This window comes from Vicugna pacos, unplaced genomic scaffold (assembly GCF_048564905.1).
Source record: "Vicugna pacos unplaced genomic scaffold, VicPac4 scaffold_103, whole genome shotgun sequence".
NCBI lineage: Eukaryota > Metazoa > Chordata > Mammalia > Artiodactyla > Camelidae > Vicugna > Vicugna pacos.
In genome coordinates this window covers 2,715,356-2,738,961 of record NW_027328783.1, presented here as the reverse complement: position 1 = coordinate 2,738,961, position 23,606 = coordinate 2,715,356, and the positions used below count along the sequence as shown (strand labels likewise).

Here is a 23,606-nt window from a genome sequence, read left to right as displayed (position 1 = left end):
CAGGGCAACAGGGGGCTCACAACCACAGCGATTCCCATGCCAGCCCATCAGGGAGCCTTCTTCCCTAGAAATGTTCTTACAACCAGGGCTGTTTCCTCCCTTACTTCACTGCCAGTTTCACTCCCAGGTTGCAGTCCCAAACAAAAGGCTATCCCAGTTTGAATTTCTTAATCAAGTCATATTTACGCTAAGTCCCTGGCACTTTCCCATGAGCACTCATAGAAACAGAACAGGACCTGGCAGTGGCTGTGGGCCAGGTTCCTGGGTGAGGGGACTTGCTGGGCCCTTCAGGTTCTGTAGTCTGGCTCGAGCTTAGCTCCCAGCACCGCGTCTTCCCAACTGCATGATTTCGGGCAAGGCTTCAACACTTCAGAGCTTCATTTTATCCCTGCTTCATATTTTAAGACTGTTATGTACCAAAAAGTGTGCTTAGGGAATTCAGTGAGACAATGAATGGATTTCACACAAGATGGTCCTCAGGGAAGGTTAGTTATTTTCATTATGCACCATCGATAAAATTGGCTGCACAGACTTGGCCAGGTATCACAGCTACAGGCACAAGAATTTGACAATGTGTCACTGTGGCTCATAGTCACTATTTTACACAGTAAAACAGCTACATGAGACCACCCAGCTGTCAGCCCACCCGACTCCCCACCCCAAGATCCCTGAATTAATCTGATTTGCTTGCTACCCCTTCTTTTTGGAGAAAGTTGGCAGATCACACACAGTCAATGACTGCTAGGTTATGTCCATTCCCATTCACTCAAATTGCCCCATTTTCAGTATCCACTGTGCTGCAAAACATAGACTAATATTCAGAATAGGACAGCAAGGCCTTTCCCATTCCAGAGTCAGAGAAGCATGGATCTGTCATGTTTAATATGGCATATGACACTAAGCAAGGCAGGAAAACAGGCTCCTGTGCTTTAACAAAATTTTTAATAATGACGTTTGAAACTAAAAGTGTTTTTGTTTGACCTACAGCTAACCAGAAAATTTAATTGACTCCTATGACCCATTCCTCAGGTGTCCTGGTTTGATTGTATTAGGCACTTTTTCCTCATCTCCCCAGCATGACTTTGCTCCATCAGCACAGATGGAGTGTCTCCAAGGCTGCTCTGTGTGCATGGGCGTGTGTGTGCACACATGTGCCCCCACTGATTGGTGCCACTGTTTCATATCCAGGGGTTGTTCTGTCTTATAACTCAGGCATTGCTTTATTATATCCTAGAAAACTGCTTTTAGATCATTGATTGAACTATAGACCATCCTCTTGCCCATATTAGGAAGTGACGTCTTCCAAGACACAGGTCCTGTGTGTTTGTATTTATGTATAAGTAAGAATTAAATATGCATGTCATCCCCTCCTATATTTAATTTGTGTCTTCTCAATTGAATGTGCACAGTAAAGGCTAACTTCCCATAACAGGAGAACTTTTAGGAAGAGAGAAGAAGGAATTAGCCACCAGGGAGAAGACAGGACATCAAGCAGGATTTGGTATAAAATTATTTACTCTAAAGCTGCTCTGGCTCAATATGTGGAATTGACATTGTTGTATCATGCCAGAGCATCTGCTATTGAAGACTGATTTTAATTTACTTTGATATAACTGGAAAATTGTGTTGGAACAACATGGGAAATGAAGCACACTGCATCTATCTGTACTCCTGAATTGTGTCTCACAGCTACTCAGTTTTGAGGAAAAGTATCTTGTCTGGAGACAATACAATTATTTTCATTGTTGGAATTTTTCTAGCTTCCAGAAGCACATCTGCAGGTGATTCTGTAAAAGTCTAGAGTTGACTTAAATAGCAGGAAATTTTAGCCTATTGAAATCAGGAGAAGTGAAATATTTTTGCCTACTACCACCACCACCACCAGGCAAGCACGTGTACACCCAGAGAGATTTCACATCAGACGAAATGACAAAGCTGGTTCTGTTACCGAGGCCAAACTTGTTCTGCTCGCTACACAACAGCAATAAAAAAATAAATCAGGAGACAAGGTTTTGGAGCAAGGTATAGTAACTTTATTCAGAAAGCTGGCAGACCAAGAAGATGGGGGACTAATGTCCTGGAGAATCATCTTGCCCAAGTCAGAATTCAGGCCCCTTTTAAGCTAAAAAGGGGAGGGAGTGTGGTTGGCTGTGCAAACTTCTTGCTGCAGGCATTCTTTGTTCTTGCAGTCATCCATGTGTGTCAGGCTGTGGTGTCCCTGTAAATCTCCAACAAAACAAAGGTTATTCTCTATTTTGCAACTTGCCATCCCTGCATAAGTGCAGAAGTGCTAACATCATTAAAGGTCAGAGCCCCAAGAATAGGCTTTCCTGTAGGTATTAGGCTAAAGGCAACGTTGTTTTACAAAAGGTGCAGAGCCAGCAAGATTAAGCCTGGAAAACAGGGCACAGTGCTTCAAACTAAAGGAACAGATCCAATGTGGCGTCAGATTTGTTCTCTATTACAGTTCGAGTTAGGGGAAATTTTGCAGTAGAAAATCCCCTCAGTTGTTTTTCTTGCTTTACCTGACATCTTGTTTGTTGGCTTGTGGTCTCATGGTGTCTATACCGTATGTTCAGATGAATAATATTAAAATCATATGGTGCAGAAAACATATCTGTTCTGCTTCAAATAATGACTGAAACATTTAGCTTTGTTTATTCCCATAGAATTTGGATTGAATCATTTCTCAACTTTCTTCTTCCTTCAAACCAGTATTTTACTGGAGGGTTTAAAGCCCAAATTAAAGAATTTTTCAGGGAAATATACACAAAATGTTATGATAACTCACAGAGAAAAAATGTGATAATGAGTGTGTTATTGTCCATGAATGACTGAAAAATTGTGCTGAACACTGGAATTAGACGCAACATTGTAAAATGATTATAAATCAATAAAAAATGTTTAAAAAAAGAATTTTGGAGAAGACTCATGTAATTCATAACAGTTTTACATCCGAATTTAAGGCTGACCCATATTTATACTTTTAATCAAGGAACACAATAAACTTTCTTAGTAGATCATTAATGGCGTTTTTAACTTTGTCCATGTAATCTTTTGGAAGTTGAGAGACCTAGACACCTGATCTAACAAAACAGGAATCATTGCTTGACTCTGTGAATGAAAGAATCCCAGTATAGTTTCCTGCAAGTATATTTTATTAAAAATAATAAGGAATTCTTGCTCTCTAATAAAGCAACATACATAAGAACATTCTGAGTGTTTAAAATAAATCAGACTATGGGTTAACTTATCTAAACAAGTCAAGATAGTTTTGGGAAAAGTGTATGAACTTGAAGGAAAATACATATTGTGTAATTAATATCCTATTTTTAATAAGCAAATGATAAAAAACCCAAAATTTAATCATTTATTTAAAAAGTAGTTATATAAAGCCAACTTATTTTTCATAAGTTACATAAATAAAAGGGCTATCAAAATTTACATTATTAAAGATTAAATTATACCAAATAGATCACCAAGGTTGATTGATTTTCATGATATTAATAATTTTTGAAAATATAACTTACATATAACATATCCAAGCAGCCCTTCAGTTATCCACAGTACCCTAGTATACAGTTATTCTTACTGTACTTAAAACAAGTAATAGGCAAGTTTCAGGCCCTTGCTTTGAACTGCCACTGGAATTCTGGATATTCCCTTAGGTTAAAGACCAGAAGCAAAGTAACAATTCTAGTTTAAAGCAGTTGCTCAAAGACTTTAAAACATTCACTATCTATATCCAGTTACAGGAAAGAATTAAGTTTTCTGAACGTTAAAAAAAGAAATTTATGCTGAAAATGAAATTCTGTCATGTATGCTGATCATAACTATACAGGCTCTAAATTAATCCTCCCTTTACTGTTTTAATACCAACATAGGTCATTATAATCGCTTTCAAATTCCATTTATGCTAGATGAACGAACGCCTCTCCACATGCTCAATTCTGACAGCTGAGTGTGTGTGAAAGCCGTCAATCACCTAGCTAGTTGGGAACACACAGTTTCTTTTCAGTGGGAAAATACACGACATAAATATATATGGGGAGGTACTAGCTCCAACTCGGTTTAACAGAGAAAAGTGCATGAACTTGAAACTCACACTAAGAAGCATACTGAGAAATCACATTAAGTGTTTCTATGGCTCCTCAATCCCTTTATGCGACATTAACGAACGCGTCTCCACATGCTCAATTCTGAGAGTTGAATGTGCGTGTAATCGGTCAATGACCTATCTTGTTGTGAACACACAGTTTCTTTAGAGTGTGGAACTAAACTAAATATATATATATACATATATATATATATATATATATATATATATATATATGGATAGCTAGTAGCTCCAACACGATTTTACACTGAAAACTGCATGAACTTCAAACCAGCACTAGAAAACATACGTACAAATCGCAGTGTTTCTAAAGTTACAAAATCCATTTATGCTACATGAACGAATGCCTCTAAACATGTTCAATTCTGAGAGTTGAATGTGTGTGAAAGCCATCAAACAACTAGCTTGTTGGGAAAACACAGTTTCTTTTCTATTGGAAACTACACAATATCTATATGGTGAGATACTAGCACCAACTTGGTTTTACAGTGGAAATAGCATGAAATTCAAACCGGACCTAGGAAAAATAATGAGAAACCAGACTAAGTGATTCTACTGCAACCCATTGCCCTCATCCTAGATGAATGAACGCCTCTCTCCATGCTCAGTTCTGAGAGATGAATGTGTTCAAAAGCCATCTATCGGTTAGCTTGTAGGGAACACACAGATCCTTTTGAGTGGAGAAAAACAATATACACATATATATGGGAGGTAATATTTCCAAGTCAACTTTACAGTGAAAACTGCATGAAATTCAAACCAGCACTAGGAACGAAACTGAGAAACCAGAGTAAGTCTTTCTAATGCAACCCATTCCCTTTATGGTAGATGAATGAACGTATCTTAAAATGCTCTATTCTGAGACTTAAGTGTGCGTGAATGCCGTCAATCACCTAACATTTTTGGAACACACAGTTTCTTTTGAGTTGGGAATGACACTATATAAATATATATGGGGAGGTACTAGCTCCAACTCTGTTTTACAGTTAAAAATGCATGAAATTCAAACCGGCACGAGGAAATATACTGAGAAACCACAGTAAGTGTTTCTACAGCAAATCATTCCCTTCATCATAGATGAACGGACGTCTCTCCACAGGCTCAGTTCTGAGGGTTGAATGTGTGCAAAATCATCTATCACTAGTCTTGTAGGGAACACACAGTTTCTTTTGACTGGGGAACTACACTACATATATATATGGGGAGGTACTAGCTCCAAGTCGATTTTACAGTGAAAACTGCATGAACTTCAAACCGGCAATAGGAAACATACTGAGAAATCAGAGTAAGTGTTTCTTATGCTACCCATTCCCTTTATGCTAGATGAACGAACCAGACTCCACATGCTCAATTCTGAGAGTTAAGTGTGTGTGAAAGCCGACAGTCACCTAGCTTGTTGGAAACAAACATATTCTTTTGAGTGGAAAACTACAATATATTCATATATATGGAGAGGTACTAGGTCCAAGTGTTTCACCGTGAAACCTGCAGCAAATTTACCGACACTAGGAAACATACTAAGAAACAAGAGTAATTATTTCTAGTGCAACCCATTCCCTTTATACTAGATGAACGATAGCCTGTCCACATGCTCTGTTTTGAGTTTAATGCTAGCGAATACCATCTATCACTTAGCTTGTAGGGAACACAGTGTCTTTTGAGTGCCGAACTAACTACATACATATATACGGGGAGGTACTAGCCCGAAGTCGATTTTACAATGAAAACTGAATGAACTTCAAACTGGCACTAGGAAACAACTGAGAATCCAGATAAGTGGTTCAACTGCAACCCATTCCCTTCATCCTAGATGAACTAACGCTTCACCCCATGCTCAGTTCTGAGAGCAGACTCTGTGCGAAAGCCATCTATCACTTAGCTTGTAGGGAACACACAGTTACTTTTGATTGGGGAAATACACTACATACATATAAATGAGGAGGTACTAGTTCCAAGTCGGTTCAAAAGTGCAAAATGCATGAAGTTCAGACCAGCACTAGTTAATATACTAAGAAACCAGAGTAAGTGTTTCTATTACTAACTATCCCCTTTATGCTATATGAATGAACGTCTCTACACATGCTCAATTCTGAGAGTTAAATGAGTGTGAGACCCGTTAGGAAGCTAACTTTTGGGAATACACAAATTCTTTTCAGTGGGAAACAACACTAAATACCTATATATGGGGAGGTACTAGTTCCAAATTGGTTTTACAGTTAAAACTGCATGAACTGCAAACTCGAATTAGGAAACATACTGAGAAAACAAAGTAAGTGTTTCTACTGCAAATCATTCCCTTTAAGCTAGTTGAAAGAATACCTCTCCACATGCTCAGTTCTGAGTGTTGAATAAGGGTGAATGTAAACTATAACTTAGCTTGTAGGGAAAACACAGTTTCCTTTGAGTGGGGAAATACACTACATATATCTATATTGGAAGGTAATAGCTCCAAGTCGTTTTTACACTGAAAACTGCATGAATTTCAAACCGCCACTAGGAAACATACTGAGAAAACAGAGTAAATATTTCAAGTGCTACCTCTTCTCTTTATGCAAGATGAAAGAACGTATCTTAACATGCTCAATTCTGAGAGTAAGTGAGTGTGAAAGCCGTCAAACACCTAGCTTGTTGGGGAAACACAATCTTTTTCATGGGGAAAATACATGACATGATTTTATATGGGGAGGTACTAGCCCCAACACGGTTTTACAGTGAAAACTGCATGAACTTCAAACCGGCATGAGGAAACAGACTGAGAAACCCGTGTAAGTGTTTCAATTGCAAAGAATTTCCTTTATCGTAATTGAACGAAAGCGTCTACACATGCTCAGTTATGAGGGATGAATGTGTGCAAATGTAAAACATCACTTAGCTTGAAGGGAAAACATAGTTTCTAAAGAGTGAAGAACGACACTACATATATACATATATATTGGCGTACTACCTCCAACTCGGGTTTACACTGAAAAATATATGAACTTTAAAAGGACACTAGGAAACATCCTGAGAAACCAGGGTAATTCTTTCTACTGCAAACCATTATCTTTTTGCTAAAAGAATGAACGTCTCTTTACATGCTCAATTCTGAGAATTAATTGTGTGTGAAAGCCGTCAATCATCAAGCAACTTGGGAATACTCAGATTCTATCCAGTGGGAAACTAATCTCTCTCTCTAAATATATAGGGAGATACAAGCTCCAACTCGTGTCTAAAGTGAAAAGTGTATGAACTTCAAAACGGCAATAGGAAACATACTGAGAAACCAGAGTAAATGTTTCAACTGCAACACATTCCCTTCATGTTAGATGAAAAAATTCACACCTCATGCTCAATTCTGAGAGTTAAGTGTGTGTGAAAGCCGTCAACCAACTAGCTTGTTTGGAACACACACTTTCTTTACACTGGAAAACTACACTATATAAATACATATGGGAAGGTAATATTTCCAACTCGGTTTTACAGTGAAAACTGCATGAAATTAAAACCGGCACTAGGAAACATACTGAGAAACCAAGTTAGCGTTTCTACTGCAAGACATTCCCTTAAGGTTAGATGAACGAATATCTCTCCACATGTTAATTCTGAGATTTAGGTCAGTGTAAAAGTCATCAATTAGCTAGTTTTTTGGGAAAACAAAGTTTTATTCAGCAGGAAACTACACTGTATATATATATATACGGGATGGTACTAGCTCCAAATTGGTTTTAAAGTGAAAAATGCATCAATTTCAAACCAGAATTAGGAAACATATTCAGACCCCACAGTAAGTGTATTTACAGGAATCCATTCTGTTTAGTTTAGATGAACGAATCCCACCTCATATACTCAGTTTCAAAAATTGAATGTGTGTGAAAGCCGAAAATCACAAATCTTCACGGGATCAAATAGTTTGTTTACAGTGAGGAACACACTACATAAATATACATTGGCAGGTACAGTTTTCAACTAGGTTATACAGTGAAAACATCATGAAATTCAAACCAAAAATATTAAATATACTGCGACAACAGAGTATGAGTTTCTAGTGGTACCTATTCTTTTTATCCTATATGAACAAATGTAACTCAATTTGCTCAGTACTGAGAGTTCAGACTGTGTGGAAGCCATCAATAAACTAGCTTGAAGGGAACACAGAGTTTAATTCACTGGGAAAACAATCTACATACATATATATGGGGGAAATAGCTCAACCCTGTTTTACAGTGAAAATTGCATGAACTTCAAATTGACACAAAAAACATACTGAGAAACCAGAGTAAGTGAATCAACTGCAACCCAGTCACTTTAGGTTAGATGAAAGGACGTCTGCTCAAATGCTGAACCCTGAGAATAAAGTTTGTGTGAAATCGGTGAATCACAAAGCATGTTGTGAACACATAGTTTTTTCTACTGGAAAAAAACTATATAGATATGTATTGGGAGGTAATAACTCGAAATCGATTTAACAGTGAAAACTGCATGAACGTCTAAGCAGTTTTGGAAACATAATCAGAACAAGAGAAAGTGTTAAAATTGACAAAAATTCACTTAATGCTAGATAGACGAATGAAAATAAACATGCTAAATTATTACAGACAAGTGTGTGTGAAAAAAAAAAACACCAAGCTTTGTGGGAAAAAAGATGCTTTTCATTTGGAAACTAGACTACAAACATATATAAGGGGAGGTAAAAGCTCCAACTCTGTTTATTATTGAAAATCGCAGGAATTTAAAATCGGCACTAAGAAAAAGTCTGAGAAAGCAGGGTGAGGGTTCCACCAGAAACAAGTTTCAACTGTGATAGATGTACGAAATTCACGCCAAATGTGTAGTTTTAACTGAAAAGAAAGTTTGTGTTCCCAAAAAGCAAGTTGAAGGACGGGTTTCATAAATACTTAAATTTCAGAACTGAGCATGTGGAGAGACGTTCGTTCATCCAGCACAAAGGGAACGGGTTGCAGGAGAAACCCTTACTCTGGTTTCTCAGTCTGTTTCCTAGTGCCGGTTTGAAGTGCCTGCCGTTTTCACTGTAAAACCGAGTTGGAGATTGTACCTCCCCATATATATGTATGGAGTGGAGTTGGCAACTGAAAAGAAACTTTTTGTTCCCTTCAAGCTAGGTGCAGGACGGCTTTCACACACAATTATCTCTCAGAACTGGGCATGTGGAGAGACTTTCGTTCATCCAGCACAAAGGGAACGGGTTGCAGGAGAAACCCTTACTCTGGTTTCTCAGTCTGTTTCCTAGTGCCGGTATGAAGTGCCTGCCGTTTTCATTGTAAAACCGAGTTGGAGCTTGTACCTCCCCATATATATGTATGGATTGGAGTTGGCAACTGAAAAGAAACTTTGTGTTCCCTTCAAGCTAAGTGAAGGACGGCTTTCACACACACTTATCTCTCAGAACTGAGCATGTGGAGAGAAGTTCGTTCATCCAGCACAAAGGGAACGGGTTGCAGGAGAAACCCTTACTCTGGTTTCTCAGTCTGTTTCCTAGTGTCGGTATGAAGTGCCTGCCGTTTTCATTGTAAAACCGAGTTGGAGCTTGTACTTCCCCATATATATGTATGGAGTGGAGTTGGCAACTGAAAAGAAACTTTGTGTTCCCTTCAAGCTAGGTGAAGGACGGCTTTCACACACACTTATCTCTCAGAACTGAGCATGTGGAGAGACGTTCGTTCATCCAGCACAAAGGGAACGGGTTGCAGCAGAAACCCTTACTCTGGTATCTCAGTCTGTTTCCTAGTGCCGGTTTGAAGTGCCTGCCGTTTTCACTGTAAAACCGAGTTGGAGCTTGTACCTCCCCATATATATGTATGGAGTGGAGTTGGCAACTGAAAAGAAACTTTGTGTTCCCTTCAAGCTAGGTGAAGGACGGTATTCACACACACTTATCTCTCAGAACTGAGCATGTGGAGAGACGTTCGTTCATCCAGCACAAAGGGAACGGGTTGCAGCAGAAACCCTTACTCTGGTATCTAAGTCTGTTTCCTAGTGCCGGTTTGAAGTGCCTGCCGTTTTCACTGTAAAACCGATTTGGAGCTTGTACCTCCCCATATATATGTATGGAGTGGAGTTGGCAACTGAAAAGAAACTTTGTGTTCCCTTCAAGCTAGGTGAAGGACGGTTTTCACACACACTTATCTCTCAGAAATGAGCATGTGGAGAGACGTTCGTTCATCCAGCACAAAGGGAACGGGTTGCAGGAGAAACCCTTACTCTGGTTTCTCAGTCTGTTTCCTAGTGCCGGTATGAAGTGCCTGCCGTTTTCACTGTAAAACCGAGTTGGAGCTTGTACCTCCATATATATATGTATGGAGTGGAGTTGGCAACTGAAAAGAAACTTTGTGTTCCCTTCAAGCTAGGTGAAGGACGGTTTTCACACACACTTATCTCTCAGAACTGAGCATGTGGAGAGACGTTCGTTCATCCAGCACAAAGGGAACGGGTTGCAGGAGAAACCCTTACTCTGGTTTCTCAGTCTGTTTCCTAGTGCCGGTATGAAGTGCCTGCCGTTTTCACTGTAAAACCGAGTTGGAGCTTGTTCCTCCCCATATATATGTATGGAGTGGAGTTTGAAACCGGAAAGAAACTTTGTGTTCCCTTCAAGCTAGGTGAAGGACGGCATTCACACCCACTTATCTATCAGAACTGAGCATGTGGAGAGACGTTCGTTCATCCAGCACAAAGGGAACGGGTTGCAGGAGAAACCCTTACTCTGGTTTCTCAGTCTGTTTCCTAGTGCCGGTTTGAAGTGCCTGAGGTTTTCACTGTAAAACCGAGTTGGAGCTCGTACCTCCCCATATATATGTATGGAGTGGAGTTTGCAACTGAAAAGAAACTTTGTGTTCCCTTCAAGCTAGGTGAAGGACGGCTTTCACACAAAATTATCTCTCAGAACTGAGCAAGTGCATAGACGTTCGTTCATCCAGCACAAAGGGAACGGGTTGCAGGAGAAACCCTTACTCTGATTTCTCAGTCTGTTTCCTAGTGCCGGTTTGAAGTGCCTGCCGTTTTCACTGTAAAGCCGATTTGGAGCTTGTACCTCCCAATATATATGTATGGAGTGGGGTTTGCAACTGAAAAGAAACTTTGTGTTCCCTTCAAGCTAGGTGAAGGTCGGCTATCACACACACTTCTCCCTCAGAACTGAGCATGTGGAGAGACGTTCGTTCATCCAGCACAAAGGGAACGGGTTGCAGGAGAAACCCTTACTCTTGTTGCTCAGTCTGTTTCCTAGTGCCGGTTTGAAGTGCCAGCCTTTTTCACTGTAAAACCGAGTTGGAGCTTGTACCTCCTCATATATATGTGTGGAGTGGAGTTGGCAACTGAAAAGAAACTTTGTGTTCCCTTCAAGCTAGGTGAAGGACGGCTTTCAAACACACTTATCTCTCAGAACTGAGCATGTGGAGAGACGTTCGTTCATCCAGCACAAAGGGAACGGGTTGCAGGAGAAACCCTTACTCTGGTTTCTCAGTCTGTTTCCTAGTGCCGGTATGAAGTGCCTGCCGTTTTCATTGTAAAACCGAGTTGGAGCTTGTACCTCCCCATATATATGTATGGAGTGGAGTTGGCAACTGAAAAGAAACTTTGTGTTCCCTTCAAGCTAGGTGAAGGACGGCTTTCACACACACTTATCTCTCAGAACTGAGCATGTGGAGAGACGTTCGTTCATCCAGCACAAAGGGAACGGGTTGCAGCAGAAACCCTTACTCTGGTATCTCAGTCTGTTTCCTAGTGCCGGTTTGAAGTGCCTGCCGTTTTCACTGTAAAACCGAGTTGGAGCTTGTACCTCCCCATATATATGTATGGAGTGGAGTTGGCAACTGAAAAGAAACTTTGTGTTCCCTTCAAGCTAGGTGAAGGACGGTTTTCACACACACTTATCTCTCAGAACTGAGCATGTGGAGAGACGTTCGTTCATCCAGCACAAAGGGAACGGGTTGCAGGAGAAACCCTTACTCTGGTTTCTCAGTCTGTTTCCTAGTGCCGGTATGAAGTGCCTGCCGTTTTCACTGTAAAACCGAGTTGGAGCTTGTACCTCCATATATATATGTATGGAGTGGAGTTGGCAACTGAAAAGAAACTTTGTGTTCCCTTCAAGCTAGGTGAAGGACGGTTTTCACACACACTTATCTCTCAGAACTGAGCATGTGGAGAGACGTTCGTTCATCCAGCACAAAGGGAACGGGTTGCAGGAGAAACCCTTACTCTGGTTTCTCAGTCTGTTTCCTAGTGCCGGTATGAAGTGCCTGCCGTTTTCACTGTAAAACCGAGTTGGAGCTTGTTCCTCCCCATATATATGTATGGAGTGGAGTTTGAAACCGGAAAGAAACTTTGTGTTCCCTTCAAGCTAGGTGAAGGACGGCATTCACACCCACTTATCTATCAGAACTGAGCATGTGGAGAGACGTTCGTTCATCCAGCACAAAGGGAACGGGTTGCAGGAGAAACCCTTACTCTGGTTTCTCAGTCTGTTTCCTAGTGCCGGTTTGAAGTGCCTGAGGTTTTCACTGTAAAACCGAGTTGGAGCTCGTACCTCCCCATATATATGTATGGAGTGGAGTTTGCAACTGAAAAGAAACTTTGTGTTCCCTTCAAGCTAGGTGAAGGACGGCTTTCACACAAAATTATCTCTCAGAACTGAGCAAGTGCATAGACGTTCGTTCATCCAGCACAAAGGGAACGGGTTGCAGGAGAAACCCTTACTCTGATTTCTCAGTCTGTTTCCTAGTGCCGGTTTGAAGTGCCTGCCGTTTTCACTGTAAAGCCGATTTGGAGCTTGTACCTCCCAATATATATGTATGGAGTGGGGTTTGCAACTGAAAAGAAACTTTGTGTTCCCTTCAAGCTAGGTGAAGGTCGGCTATCACACACACTTCTCCCTCAGAACTGAGCATGTGGAGAGACGTTCGTTCATCCAGCACAAAGGGAACGGGTTGCAGGAGAAACCCTTACTCTTGTTGCTCAGTCTGTTTCCTAGTGCCGGTTTGAAGTGCCAGCCTTTTTCACTGTAAAACCGAGTTGGAGCTTGTACCTCCTCATATATATGTGTGGAGTGGAGTTGGCAACTGAAAAGAAACTTTGTGTTCCCTTCAAGCTAGGTGAAGGACGGCTTTCAAACACACTTATCTCTCAGAACTGAGCATGTGGAGAGACGTTCGTTCATCCAGCACAAAGGGAACGGGTTGCAGGAGAAACCCTTACTCTGGTTTCTCAGTCTGTTTCCTAGTGCCGGTATGAAGTGCCTGCCGTTTTCATTGTAAAACCGAGTTGGAGCTTGTACCTCCCCATATATATGTATGGAGTGGAGTTGGCAACTGAAAAGAAACTTTGTGTTCCCTTCAAGCTAGGTGAAGGACGGCTTTCACACACACTTATCTCTCAGAACTGAGCATGTGGAGAGACGTTCGTTCATCCAGCACAAAGGGAACGGGTTGCAGCAGAAACCCTTACTCTGGTATCTCAGTCTGTTTCCTAGTGCCGGTTTGAAGTGCCTGCCGTTTTCACTGTAAAACCGAGTTGGAGCTTGTACCTCCCCATATATATGTATGGAGTGGAGTTGGCAACTGAAAAGAAACTTTGTGTTCCCTTCAAGCTAGGTGAAGGACGGCTTTCACACACACTTATCTCTCAGAACTGAGCATGTGGAGAGACGTTCGTTCATCCAGCACAAAGGGAACGGGTTGCAGCAGAAACCCTTACTCTGGTATCTAAGTCTGTTTCCTAGTGCCGGTTTGAAGTGCCTGCCGTTTTCACTGTAAAACCGAGTTGGAGCTTGTACCTCCCCATATATATGTATGGAGTGGAGTTGGCAACTGAAAAGAAACTTTGTGTTCCCTTCAAGCTAGGTGAAGGACGGTTTTCACACACACTTATCTCTCAGAACTGAGCATGTGGAGAGACGTTCGTTCATCCAGCACAAAGGGAACGGGTTGCAGGAGAAACCCTTACTCTGGTTTCTCAGTCTGTTTCCTAGTGCCGGTATGAAGTGCCTGCCGTTTTCACTGTAAAACCGAGTTGGAGCTTGTACCTCCATATATATATGTATGGAGTGGAGTTGGCAACTGAAAAGAAACTTTGTGTTCCCTTCAAGCTAGGTGAAGGACGGTTTTCACACACACTTATCTCTCAGAACTGAGCAAGTGCATAGACGTTCGTTCATCCAGCACAAAGGGAACGGGTTGCAGGAGAAACCCTTACTCTGGTTTCTCAGTCTGTTTCCTAGTGCCGGTTTGAAGTGCCTGCCGTTTTCACTGTAAAGCCGATTTGGAGCTTGTACCTCCCAATATATATGTATGGAGTGGGGTTTGCAACTGAAAAGAAACTTTGTGTTCCCTTCAAGCTAGGTGAAGTTCGGCTATCACACACACTTCTCCCTCAGAACTGAGCATGTGGAGAGACGTTCGTTCATCCAGCACAAAGGGAACGGGTTGCAGGAGAAACCCTTACTCTTGTTGCTCAGTCTGTTTCCTAGTGCCGGTTTGAAGTGCCAGCCTTTTTCACTGTAAAACCGAGTTGGAGCTTGTACCTCCTCATATATATGTGTGGAGTGGAGTTGGCAACTGAAAAGAAACTTTGTGTTCCCTTCAAGCTAGGTGAAGGACGGCTTTCACACACACTTATCTCTCAGAACTGAGCATGTGGAGAGACGTTCGTTCATCCAGCACAAAGGGAACGGGTTGCAGGAGAAACCCTTACTCTGGTTTCTCAGTCTGTTTCCTAGTGCCGGTTTGAAGTGCCAGCCGTTTTCACTGTAAAACCGAGTTGGAGCTTGTACCTCCCCATATATATGTATCAAGTGGAGTTGGCAACTGAAAAGAAACATTGTGTTCCCTTCAAGCTAGGTGAAGGACGGCTTACACACACACTTATCTCTCAGAACTGAGCATGTGGAGAGACGTTCGTTCATCCAGCACAAAGGGAACGGGTTGCAGGAGAAACCCTTACTCTGGTTTCTCAGTCTGTTTCCTAGAGCCGGTTTGAAGTGCCTGCCGTTTTCACTGTAAAACCGAGTTGGAACTTGTACCTCCCCATATATATGTATCGAGTGGAGTTGGCAAATGAAAAGAAACTTTGTGTTCCCTTCAAGCTAGGTGAAGGACGGCTTTCACACACACTTATCTCTGAGAAATTGGCATGTGGAGAGACTTTCGTTCATCCAGCACAAAGGGAATGGGTTGCAGGAGAAACCCTTACTCTGGTTTCTCATTCTGTTTCCTAGTGCCGGTTTGAAGTGCCTGCCGTTTTCACTGTAAAACCGAGTTGGAGATTGTACCTCCCCATATATATGTATGGAGTGGAGTTGGCAACTGAAAAGAAACTTTTTGTTCCCTTCAAGCTAGGTGCAGGACGGCTTTCACACACACTTATCTCTCAGAACTGAGCATGTGGAGAGAAGTTCGTTCATTCAGCACAAAGGGAACGGGTTGCAGGAGAAACCCTTACTCTGGTTTCTCAGTCTGTTTCCTAGTGCCGGTTTTAATTTCCTGCCGTTTTCACTGTAAAACCGAGTTGGAGCTTGTACCTCCCCATATATATGTATGGAGTGGAGTTGGCAACTGAAAAGAAACTTTGTGTTCCCTTCAAGCTATTTGAAGGACGGCTTTCACACACACTTATCTCTCAGAACTGAGCATGTGGAGAGACGTTCGTTCATCCAGCACAAATGGAACGGGTAACAGGAGAAATCCTTACTCTGGTTTCTCAGTGTGTTTCCTAGTACTGGTTTGTAGTGCCTGCCGTTTTCACTGTAAAACCGAGTTGTAGTTGTAGCTCCCCATATATATGTATGGAGTGGAGTTGGCAACTGAAAAGAAACTTTGTGTTCCCTTCAAGCTAGGTGAAGGATGGCTTTCACACACACTTATCTCTCAGAACTGAGCATGTGGAGAGACGTTCGTTCATCCAGCACAAAGGGAACGGTTTGCAGGAGAAACCCTTACTCTGGTTTCTCAGTCTGTTTCCTAGTGCCGGTATGAAGTGCCTGCCGTTTTCACTGTAAAACCGAGTTGGAGCTTGTACCTCCCCATATATATGTATGGAGTGGAGTTGGCAACTGAAAAGAATGTTTTTGCTTCCTTCAAGCTAGGTGAAGGACGGCTTTCACACACACTTATCTCTCAGAACTGAGCATGTGGAGAGACGTTCGTTCATCCAGCACAAAGGGAACGGGTTGCAGGAGAAACCCTTACTCTGGTTTCTCAGTCTGTTTCCTAGTGCCGGTTTGAAGTGCCTGCCGTTTTCACTGTAAAACCGAGTTGGAGCTTGTACCTCCCCATATATATGTATGGAGTGGAGTTGGCAACTGAAAAGAAACTTTGTGTTCCCTTCAAGCTAGTTGAAGGACGGCTTTCACACACACTTATATCTCAGAACTGAGCATGTGGAAAGACGTTCGTTCATCGAGCACAAAGGGAAATGGTTGCAGGAGAAACCCTTACCCTGGTTTCTCAGTCTGTTTCCTAGTGCCGGTTTGAAGTGCCTGCCGTTTTCACTGTAAAACCGAGTTGGAACTTGTACCTCCCCATATATATGTATGGAGTGGAGTTGGCATCTGAAAAGAAATTTTGTGTTAGCTTCAAGCTAGGTGAAGGACGGATTTCACACACACTTATCTCTCAGAACTGAGCATGTGGAGAGACGTTCGTTCATCCAGCACAAAGGGAACGGGATGCAGGGGAAACCCTTACTCTGGTTTCTCAGTCTGTTTCCTAGTGCCGGTTTGAAGTGCCTGCCGTTTTCACTGTAAAGCCGATTTGGAGCTTGTACCTCCCAATATATATGTATGGAGTGGGGTTTGCAACTGAAAAGAAACTTTGTGTTCCCTTCAAGCTAGGTGAAGTTCGGCTATCACACACACTTCTCCCTCAGAACTGAGCATGTGGAGAGACGTTCGTTCATCCAGCACAAAGGGAACGGGTTGCAGGAGAAACCCTTACTCTTGTTGCTCAGTCTGTTTCCTAGTGCCGGTTTGAAGTGCCAGCCTTTTTCACTGTAAAACCGAGTTGGAGCTTGTACCTCCTCATATATATGTGTGGAGTGGAGTTGGCAACTGAAAAGAAACTTTGTGTTCCCTTCAAGCTAGGTGAAGGACGGCTTTCACACACACTTATCTCTCAGAACTGAGCATGTGGAGAGACGTTCGTTCATCCAGCACAAAGGGAACGGGTTGCAGGAGAAACCCTTACTCTGGTTTCTCAGTCTGTTTCCTAGTGCCGGTTTGAAGTGCCAGCCGTTTTCACTGTAAAACCGAGTTGGAGCTTGTACCTCCCCATATATATGTATCAAGTGGAGTTGGCAACTGAAAAGAAACATTGTGTTCCCTTCAAGCTAGGTGAAGGACGGCTTACACACACACTTATCTCTCAGAACTGAGCATGTGGAGAGACGTTCGTTCATCCAGCACAAAGGGAACGGGTTGCAGGAGAAACCCTTACTCTGGTTTCTCAGTCTGTTTCCTAGAGCCGGTTTGAAGTGCCTGCCGTTTTCACTGTAAAACCGAGTTGGAACTTGTACCTCCCCATATATATGTATCGAGTGGAGTTGGCAAATGAAAAGAAACTTTGTGTTCCCTTCAAGCTAGGTGAAGGACGGCTTTCACACACACTTATCTCTGAGAAATTGGCATGTGGAGAGACTTTCGTTCATCCAGCACAAAGGGAATGGGTTGCAGGAGAAACCCTTACTCTGGTTTCTCATTCTGTTTCCTAGTGCCGGTTTGAAGTGCCTGCCGTTTTCACTGTAAAACCGAGTTGGAGATTGTACCTCCCCATATATATGTATGGAGTGGAGTTGGCAACTGAAAAGAAACTTTTTGTTCCCTTCAAGCTAGGTGCAGGACGGCTTTCACACACACTTATCTCTCAGAACTGAGCATGTGGAGAGAAGTTCGTTCATTCAGCACAAAGGGAACGGGTTGCAGGAGAAACCCTTACTCTGGTTTCTCAGTCTGTTTCCTAGTGCCGGTTTTAATTTCCTGCCGTTTTCACTGTAAAACCGAGTTGGAGCTTGTACCTCCCCATATATATGTATGGAGTGGAGTTGGCAACTGAAAAGAAACTTTGTGTTCCCTTCAAGCTATTTGAAGGACGGCTTTCACACACACTTATCTCTCAGAACTGAGCATGTGGAGAGACGTTCGTTCATCCAGCACAAATGGAACGGGTAACAGGAGAAATCCTTACTCTGGTTTCTCAGTGTGTTTCCTAGTACTGGTTTGTAGTGCCTGCCGTTTTCACTGTAAAACCGAGTTGTAGTTGTAGCTCCCCATATATATGTATGGAGTGGAGTTGGCAACTGAAAAGAAACTTTGTGTTCCCTTCAAGCTAGGTGAAGGATGGCTTTCACACACACTTATCTCTCAGAACTGAGCATGTGGAGAGACGTTCGTTCATCCAGCACAAAGGGAACGGTTTGCAGGAGAAACCCTTACTCTGGTTTCTCAGTCTGTTTCCTAGTGCCGGTATGAAGTGCCTGCCGTTTTCACTGTAAAACCGAGTTGGAGCTTGTACCTCCCCATATATATGTATGGAGTGGAGTTGGCAACTGAAAAGAATGTTTTTGCTTCCTTCAAGCTAGGTGAAGGACGGCTTTCACACACACTTATCTCTCAGAACTGAGCATGTGGAGAGACGTTCGTTCATCCAGCACAAAGGGAACGGGTTGCAGGAGAAACCCTTACTCTGGTTTCTCAGTCTGTTTCCTAGTGCCGGTTTGAAGTGCCTGCCGTTTTCACTGTAAAACCGAGTTGGAGCTTGTTCCTCCCCATATATATGTATGGAGTGGAGTTGGCAACTGAAAAGAAACTTTGTGTTCCCTTCAAGCTAGGTGAAGGACGGCTTTCACACACACTTATCTCTCAGAACTGAGCATGAGGAGAGACGTTCGTTCATCCAGCACAAAGGGAAAGGGTTGCAGGAGAAACGCTTACCCTGGTTTCTCAGTCTGTTTCCTAGTGCCGGTTTGAAGTGCCTGCCGTTTTCACTGTAAAACCGAGTTGGAGCTTGTTCCTCCCCATATATATGTATGGAGTGGGGTTGGCAACTGAAAAGAAACTTTGTGTTCCCTTCAAGCTAGGTGAAGGACGGCTTTCACACACACTTATCTCTCAGAACTGAGCATGAGGAGAGACGTTCGTTCATCCAGCACAAAGGGAAATGGTTGCAGGAGAAACCCTTACCCTGGTTTCTCAGTCTGTTTCCTAGTGCCGGTTTGAAGTGCCTGCCGTTTTCACTGTAAAACCGAGTTGGAACTTGTACCTCCCCATATATATGTATGGAGTGGAGTTGGCATCTGAAAAGAAATTTTGTGTTAGCTTCAAGCTAGGTGAAGGACGGATTTCACACACACTTATCTCTCAGAACTGAGCATGTGGAGAGACGTTCGTTCATCCAGCACAAAGGGAACGGGTTGCAGGGGAAACCCTTACTCTGGTTTCTCAGTCTGTTTCCTAGTGCCGGTTTGAAGTGCCTGCCGTTTTCACTGTAAAACCGAGTTGGAGCTTGTACCTCCCCATATATATATGGAGTGGAGTTGGCAACTGAAAAGAAACTTTGTGTTCCCTTCAAGCTAGGTGAAGGACGGCTTTCACACACACTTATCTCTCAGAACTGAGCATGTGGAGAGACGTTCGTTCATCCAGCACAAAGGGAACGGGTTGCAGGAGAAACCCTTACTCTGGTTTCTCAGTCTGTTTCGTAGTGCCGGTTTGAAGTTCCTGCGATTTGCACTGTAAATCCGAGTTGGAGGTTGTTCCTCCCCATATATATTTATGGACCATATGCCGACACAGAAGAAGAGATTGTAGTAAAGATAAAGTGGCTGAAATCAATTTCCGTAAAACCTAGCTAATTTTCCTAAATGTCCCAACTTAACTAACCACAGGACTGTCGCATCAAGAATGGGGCAAATAGCACCTTGTGGATTTTTTTTTAATAAATAATTAATGATCTTCTTCCTACCACCGGCAATTATGATAAGACTGAGTATGAGTTCTTACGACAATTAATTTAGAAATCATAATTTCTACTTGATTCAAACCACTTCTTCTTTAAAATTTGAATCTTTTTTCTTCAGACGGAATTGTGCCATTTGACCTAGTGATAAAATTTTCAACTGGCTTTTATTAAAATTATTCACCATAGTGACAGTTTATTACATCAACTATTCCTTTATGGGAAACCCTTGTGCCTTGTCACTCTCATTCATAATATTTCCTGTGGAAAATTCAATCCTTCATTCAGGAAAAGGCTGAGCAATATTTCTCATGGAAATGCGTCCTAAACTGCAACCCAAGAAAATGAAATTGACACTGAGCAGCCCGTGAAGCCGGCAGACACATGCAGTGCACTGTGTGTTCCCGCCTCGAATTTCTGTAACCAGCAGGGAAATTTGTATCTCAAGAAATAGACATAAACAATTTTCAGGACCTGAGCACACAGTTTCCCTTTCAGGGTTTAGTGGGCTTCCATTTAATTCTATGAGAAATCTTTAAAACAACAGAACAACAGCTGAGATAGGGTTTAAAATAACTTTTATTTCAGTGAAAATAAAGCCAAGTGACTGTTATCATTTTTACTTTATTTGATCTCACTCTCTTACTTTACCTTCCCAACCTCCTCCACAAAATGATGGTGAACATCCCCTCCTGGGTCAAAAATCTAAGTAGAAATTACCAATCACATTGAGGTGTGCTTTGTTGTTTTATTTTTCAAAACAACCATGTTTCATTCATATGATTTAATAATTAAGATCAGAAACAAAGTCTACTCAATAAATGGTAGACAACACATGTCGTCATAGCTGCTCATCAGGTTTGGCCCCGCGTTACACACTTTTACATGGACATGTGCCATGTGCTGTCATGGGAAACGGTGAGTGGGGACAGGGCCTCTGCTCTCACAGGGCACACAGCCTGGTGGGGCAGGCGGTGTTCAATCATTGCCCTTTTCTCTTTAATATACTTACAAATTATGGGAAATGCTATTTAAAAAGAACAAAATGAGTCAATGAAAGTGAAAAATACAAGGACAGTATTTAGGCTGAGGGAAGACAGGGAATCTCTTTGAAGATCTGACACTCCACTGAGACCCAAAGGACAACTCTGGCACTGAAGGTGAAGGGCAGGGACACACTGATAAAGGGCTGAAATCCAGAATATAACAAAATTTCTTTACACTCAACAAGAAGGATGAATAACCTGATTAAATAATGAGCAAAATGCCTGAACACACACCTCATCAAAGAAGAAATCTGGATGCCAAAGAAGCCTTTGGAAAGATGCTCCACAGCACCTGTCATCAAGGGGATGCAGACTGAAACAGCGAGATACCACTGCACACCTGTCAGACCTGCCAAAATGCAGAACACTGACAGCACCGAATGCTGGTGAGGATGTGGAGCACCAGAAATTATAATGCATTGTTGGTGGGAATGAAAAATGGCCCAGGTACTTTGGAAGACGGTCTGGCAATTTTTTACAGAGCTACACGTAATTCTAACATATGATCCGGCAACTGTGCTCCTTGGTGTTTACTCGATGAAATGGAAACTTATGTTCACACACAAATCTGCATACAGATGTTAATAGCAGCTTTATTCATACTCAACAGGATTCAGAAGCAACTAAGCTCTTCTTCAGTAGGTGAATGGATAAATAAACTGTGGTCCCGCCAGAAAATGGACTATTATTTGGTGCTAAAATGAAATGAGTTATCAAGGAATGGAAAGACATGGAGGAACCTTAAATGCATATTACCAAGTGAAAGAAGCCAATCTGGGAAGTTTCAGCAACTGTCTGATTCCAACTGTATGGTGTTCTGGGAAAGGGAAAAACACAGAGACTGAAAGATCAGTGGCTGCCAGAGGCTAGAGGGGAAAGAGCAATGAATGAGGTGCAGCACGGAGCATTTTAAGGTCACTAAGACACACGACTCTGTATGATGCTGTGATGGTGGATACATGTCATTGTACATCTGTCCAAACCCACAGAGTGCACAACACAATGTGTAAATCCTAGTGTCAACTATGGGCTATGGGTGATGATGACATGTCAGTGTAAGTTCACCCATTGTCACAAATGTACACTCTGGTGCAGGTGTCAATATTGAGGAGGCTGTGGGGGCAAACTGCAGTTCATACACCCAATCCAGCCCCAGCAACCGCTGTTAATAAAGCTCTATGGGTGTGTGGACTATCTGGCTGTTCTGGCATCTAAACAGTAGAGCTGAGCAGCTGCACCAGAGATCAGGAGGTTTTCAGACCCTGAAATATTTACCCCCAAGCCCTTGAAAGGAAAAGTCTGCTGAGCCCTGTTCTAAATGAATCAAGATTCACCCTGATGAGGCAGGACAGCAGGGCCCAAACCAGGCATGGTTAATGGGGCTGAAGCAATGTTTTAGTTCCAACACATTTGCTGAAGTCCTGCAAGTCCAGTGACAGACTGTAGCCAGGAAGCGTCTGCAGGAGGAGTCGGGAGCAGGCCTTCCCGCCAGGCTCCGGGATGCCGGGGGCCGCGTGCCGCACGGGGGCCACCCGCTTGAAGAAGGTGGACTTGCAGTGGAAGCCGATCAACTCGTAGAGCTCGGAGAGGATGCTGCACGGCTGAATTTTCTCCTCAGAACGCTGAAGCACAGGGAGAAAAGCAACAACCATCTGAATGAAACACGTAAGTGAAAAAAGACCCATAAAAATGGTTTTCCCTTAAAACAGAGACCCGATGACACAGGAAGGAAGAGGAAGGCTGACTTAGTGCACTGATGGGACCGGATGCAGAAACGCAGGGAAGCAGCACTGTGCAGACACTCCAGACCCCCTCTGGGCCCCACCTCTCCGCATTCCACCTGTCCCTTTACTAGAAAAGCCCGTATTCCCTGAAATAGAGGAATCTGCTACCTAAACATGGGACACAGAGAAGGGAAAGAGGAAAAGGAAGGGAAAGTAAAGGAACAACAGTTCATCTAGACCGTAGGGTCTGGGCGGGACTTTCACCAAACACACAACTTCTCAAAGCACAGAGCACACAGGGAGAGGCTGACAGAGTGACTGCGACTTCTGCTCCTAAAGCACCCAGCTACCTGTCAGCACACGCTGCGCCCATTACTGAATCATTACAATCATCTCAGAAACAACTACTACCCCGGCTCACAGGCAAGGAAATCTGAAACTCAGGGAGGAATTATTATCATCCTGGACAAAGTCCCACAGCCCAGTAGTCTCAGAGTCTCCGGCAGACCCTGGGCTAAAATGCTCCTCATCACCACGGGCCCTGAGACTCAGGCTGAGGCCACGTCAGGTCTGCACGGGCCCAGAGCACAGTCTGTGGGACAGGGAATGCTCCCACTCGAAGTGCCAGGTCAAGGCCCTCAGGAACTTGTGTAATGAAACCAAATCCCCAAACTCATTTCCAACCCACTGCCCTGTCCGGGAGGACTGCTCGGCACAACTGCGCTGTCACCTGTGCACAGGCTGAGCAAGGGGCCCAGACAGTGATGTGACATCCCAGTGGAAG

At 42.8% G+C, this 23,606-nt stretch overlaps 1 protein-coding gene across 1 annotated transcript in view; it reads right to left on the bottom strand.

The window, feature by feature from the left end:
- Positions 1 to 22,449: 22,449 nt before the first annotated feature.
- Positions 22,450 to 23,606, bottom strand: part of LOC140694718 (uncharacterized) — a 204,121-nt gene continuing 202,964 nt past the window's right edge. Inside the window, exon 7 of the mRNA XM_072957828.1 lies at positions 22,450 to 22,720. The gene's annotated coding sequence lies outside the window, so the exon portion shown is untranslated. The remainder of the gene's footprint in view (positions 22,721 to 23,606) is intronic.